Here is a 5,662-nt window from a genome sequence, read left to right as displayed (position 1 = left end):
TTCTTTGGGTTAACTACAGCTAACAGCGGTGACCACACTGGTACTTCTATGTATTAATTGTAAGGAATCATCATAACACACCAATTACTTCATAGATAAATAAGATATATAGGGCAAACCTGCATCAACCCGTCAGAGGAAAGAAACTCAAGGGCCTGTGAGTAAACATTGTAGCCAAAAGGCTACTGAGGTAATCTGTCTCTGTGATATGATCACTTGTTGCTGATTTGCAGCACAATGATGGAAGAAGATAAGAGAAACTTCTCATTGAGCTGCTCACCTCCTCACATATGCTCCCACAAGTTACATCAGTTTATCACACATTTCGCCTGTAAGAGCAGGACACAGAAACACTTAACAGAAGACATTATATTTATATAGTTCCTCATATGTGTTGAATGTATTTTGGTCTCACGTTTTGAGTTATGTTTACATTGTAAACTTTATATAGCCAGCTTCGACAGTTATCATGACGATATAACACATCTGAATCTGAAACTGAAAATACTTAAGAGAGAGACAGTGAACAGAGAGATACAAGATCAATCGTCCAACGTTTGTGTTTATATGTTAATGTGAAGCTGTGATCGTCTGTTCCCTCTGTAGACCGTCTAATGACACAATCTCCTTCAGCACTTTATATGCCCGTCATGATGAAAACACACAGAGTGGTCACATTTGCAGCGGCCCGGTCACCCTGTCAGTCAGTTACCTGTCATATGTCTACAAAAACAGTAAGTCCATACGCTGTTGGATGTGCAGAAAGTAAAAAAACATTTAAAATAAACATGCAACTTTAAGATTATAAGAACAACAAGGAAACTTATTTTGTCATTTAGCAGCAATAGGGGCAGTTAAACATGCAATTTTAATTGTGGAAACTTTTGGGCAAAGTAAAAAAAATAGAAAATAAAAAAAACCTGTTGCAATGTGAACCATCATCTCCACTGATACTGGCTTTGCTATTGAGCTCTGTGGATCCTCATTCAGCACAATGGTTATTGTTATTTTTTTCAAAACACTGACATGACAAGTTGAATAACCTGCTGCAGCTGACTGATTGTAAACTGGGTTTCTGACTTAGCTTTAACTTCTCAGCTAGTTTTAGTCTTGTGTTTTGTGAAGTCCTCTAAAGCTTGGGGATCTTAAAGGTAAGGACTGACACGCACAGATATAACATCAGAGTATAACTGGCAGACTTGCTCCTCTGCACTTTGACAATAAATTGCATAACCCTTTTTTTTCTCCTGTTCAAGCAACAGTTGATGCTCATGTTTTTGACCTCACGACTTCCTTGGTAAATTAACTTCACCATCAAGGGTGCAATATTCCTGGTAAAGACTACATGGAGCGCCTCAATTCCCAGAATAAATGAGACGATGAGACGAGCTCAGCTTTTGCCGTGTCATTAGACAGAGAGGGAGATGAGGCAGGAGAGAGGAAGGAAAATCAGAAAACAATGAAGAGGAAGAGAAGTAGAAGTGAAGTGTAGCCACCGACAAGTGAAAGAGACCATTAGATGACTCACACTCACAAAAGGCAGGTAGGCAGAGTTGTTTTAATCTTCAGTTTTTAAACCTGAAAGTTTATATTTTATTTTGTGGAGAAACAGAAACAGTACAACAGACTTCAGGAGGAAAGAGGATGAGTGACACTGTGAGTAACATAATGACCTCTGAAAGACAGATTTCACCAGATTATACACCAAGTTTCACTCAGTTTGTGACCGACATCAGAGACATCTCTGCATAGACCTGTGTAGATCTTTTAATCCGGTGTGTCATAATGGATTGGTCACATGCTTCATTATGTTTGTGGGCACTAAACCTGAAGAATGACTGCAAGTCTTGCATTTTAGATAAACCTCTCCATTAAGCTTTGATTTATTGCCCTTGAATATGCTGTAAACACTTTGCTGTGAGGGAGTAAGTTACAGTTATGTCTCATACTGCGAGCAAGTATCATTAAGTGAGAGTTATCGTAAAAAAGATGCGGTCTGTAAATACCATTCCCCCCGATGTTTGCTGCATTGTGATTTATGTGTTGTGATTGTCTTCGAGAAGACAAACACAGAGACTCAGAGACCAGCGGGAGCTTCGGTACAAGTTCATCAAAATTAAACACATCCCATAACTCTTCTCCAGCACATCAACATTCTTTATTCCCCAAACACTATCTTCTCTTTATCTGTCACCGGAGTGGTATCTTTCAGATTTCATCTTTTGGATGGCTGCCGGCATTAGAAGCAAAGTATTCACAGTTTTATCATGAAAGATAGACAGTGATGAAAGTAATAGAGAGCTGCATGTGTAAAGTGGTTTGACATATTGTTGATTTCTGACTAATTCAAATGGTTCACCACGGGCCTGTCATATCAAAAAGCAGCATTGATACTTAAAAGGAGCAGTTCACCCAAAAATGAAAATTCACTCATTATCTACACACTTTCGTGCTGATGGAAAGTCAGGTGAAGTTTTGTGGTCCACAAAACATTTCTGGAGCTTAAAGGCAAAAACAGCATTGCAACTTTCCCCTTAACAACTGAAGTAGATGGGGACTTGTTTTATAACTTAAAAAACAAAAACTAAAGTAGTAAAATGAAGATCCATACAGCTTGTCCAGCATGATCCAGGTCTCCAGAAGCCCCGAGATCCCAAACTGATTTGAAAAGTCCTATTTACGTCCTTTTAAGAGCAGAAATCTTCACTGCTAGGCTAAAAATGTTAGCATGAACCCATCTTTACTGGGGGAAGGAGTTCGACTGCACGTCGAGAGTGTAAATAACGTCATTTCACATCAATTGGGGATCTCTAAGCTTCTGGGTACTTGGATTAAGCTATTTTGGAGCCATTATAAGGGATTTATTGTCGTTGTTGTTGTTTACATTTTTAAACAAGTCCCCATCTACTCTAGTTGTGTAGAATAATGCTGCAATGCTGTTTTGCTGTGAAGCTCTGGAAATGTTTTGGGGACTATGAAACCTCACCTGACTTTCCATCAGCATGTGGGTGAGTAGACAATGACTGAATTTTTATTTTTGGTTGAACCTTTCCTTAAATTCTCTATTGTACAGGTTATTCTATTCAAAGGGTCGGAGGCCACAGATGACTTGGCTTAAGTTTGGACGTTTCCGACGCAGATACATGACATGTATAAAGTGCATATACTTCATCATTATTGCTGCAACAAAGACGAAGTGCTCACCTTCAGTGTGAGAGAGAACAAAGACTGTCTGCTCTTCTTTGACGGAGAGAGTTTTCATCAGGTTGTTAGAGCCTGACTTTAATCCCAGGAGATCCTGAGTGATTCAGCTGGCTGGAAGCTTCACTGCAACATCACAGCTCTGTGACACATGGAGTGGGGTAAATACATGAGGAGTAAGTGTGAGAGTTGGCAGGTGGATCTGCTACAGGGGTTTGACATGGAGACCCACAATTAAAAAGTATGTGGCCGTGGCTCCTCATTCTCCCAGGGAGCCAAACACACATCTCAAATACTTTGACTGTAGCAACTTTAGAAAATGAAAAGGCTTTTCATAAAATCAAAGTCAGGACACATGCAATGATATATACATGCACTTCCCTTTACATCAGCTCACACACCATGCCACACCTTGTTGCACCACAGTCACAGAATTGTCAGTGGCACCAACCTGCACATCAAGATTTTTTTCATTACACCTGGAGGCTTGTTCAACCTCTGACATACAGTATCTTTAACAAGAGAACCTGTCTCACAAGCAGGGCTGTGAACCTCTGGTTTGCAGTCTGGTCCCTGGGGCTGTTCCATTCTACCTGCTGTTCTCATTCAACAATGATGTAGTGAAAGCATTTAACCAGTCTGTAGGATAAAAAACCTGCAGGCCTCTTTGCCTGGAGGACAAGATTTGAGGAGCACCAGCACTGCTGGAAACTTGTCTGAGAGCTCAGCTTCATTGACTGACTGCAGAGGGATGTGACCCTGCAGAGGAGGGGTTTGTTTTAAAGTCAGAAAAAGAGTCATGTGCTGTGCATCAGTTGGTATGGACCAGGAAAAAAGGATAAAATCACCTTGAGTTTGAATTTTTATCTGAACTCTTCCTCTCTCATTCTCTTCACAAGTATGCAGTTAAAGTGCTTCTCAGCTTATGAGAACAGTTGTTAAATGTCCTCTGTGGCTCTGAATTTTTCTCAAGTCTTCAAAAACAACCAATGACGGTGTCACTAACCAGTAGATAGCACTCAGCTTGTCCTGCTCGAAGTGCCACAAAGAAAACAAAAACGAAAATTGGAAAAGAGATCTCAGTAGTGTCTCATTCATTTCTCCTAGACAACTATGAGATCTATGTGAGACCAAAGTGAGGCTGTGGCTGATTTCTCCTGTTTCTCAACTGTTTCTCCTGAGAAACAGGTGCAGAAAATCTCAACTTGGGCTCCCTGTAAGTTTCAAAGGATATCTCATCAAGCTATCAATGAAGTTTCAGAATGTCTCCCCAGTGCTGGAAAGGAGCAAGGTTTAAGCGGTAAAGTCTCAAGTCTTACCTATTGCTCCTAAGGAATTTTAGGAGAAACAAATGAGAAATGTTTGAGACCAAAAAAGACTACAACGAGACTGAAATGAGAACTCTCATTGAGCTCCTTTATAGCTCCATAACCATAAAGGAGCAAGCTTTGAGCAGTAAAATGTTCCTCTGGGAGAGAAGGCTCTGTCTCCCCAGGTTCGGTGCTTGGTCCTGGGAGGTGGAGTCAGGAGGTTTGCATCAGATGAGCGGAGGCTGCGGGATGGATTGTGGTGATGGAGCAAGTCAGTGAGGTAGGAAGGGGCCTGGTTATGGAGGGCTTTGTGTGTGAGGAGGAGGATTTTAAACTGAATACGCTGTGGAACTGGGAGCCAGTGGAGGTTCTGGAGGGCAGGAGTGATGTGATCACGGGTGGGGGTGTGGGTAAGCAGACGTGCAGCGGAGTTTTGGGTGTACTGTGGTTTATTTAGAGTTTTGGATGGTGTGCCATAGAGGATGCTGTTGCAGTAGTCGATTCTGGAGGTGATGAAGGCGTGGAGACAGGGTGGAGTTGGGGCCGATAATGATAAGGTCTGATTTGTCACAGTTGAGTTTGAGGAAGTTGGTCTGCATCCAGGATTTGATGTTGGTGAGGCAGTTGGAGAGAGTGGAGTGAGTGGCCGGGGTGATGGATTTGGTGGAGATATAAAGCTGGACATCATCAGTATAGCAGTGGAAGTGGAGACCAGGGTGGTGAATGATGTTGCCAAGGGGGAACAGTAGAGTATGAAGAGGAGAGGGCCGAGCTCAGGATCACCTGAGCACCACAAGCCGAGTGCCTTCTAGTTCCATTACATTCAAGAGAAGACAGGCGTCTCTGTGGCCAATTTCTCGAAAACTTGCCATCTCACACCAAAACTTTCTATATGGATGAAAAGCAGTACAGGTAGGAGAAGGGATCTGTATTTGTGGTTTGGGGGGTGTTTACAGATCCTTTAAAAACATAAAAAATGTGTTCACACGTGTAAAAATGCTGTTGAAGCAAACTTATTCCACTTCAGGGCAGTAGTTGCACTCGTAGAAACACTTTCTGTATTAAAAGGACTTTATAATTCCTTTAAAAAAAAAAAAAAAGAGATACATGCTTTTTTAATGTAAATCCAGAGAGGGTACACATGCTGTGCT

Source organism: Sparus aurata, chromosome 1 (genome assembly GCF_900880675.1).
Source record: "Sparus aurata chromosome 1, fSpaAur1.1, whole genome shotgun sequence".
In the NCBI taxonomy this organism is placed as follows: Eukaryota; Metazoa; Chordata; class Actinopteri; order Spariformes; family Sparidae; genus Sparus; species Sparus aurata.
The sequence above is the reverse complement of the archived record's forward strand: the minus strand, read 5'-3'. Positions refer to the sequence as shown.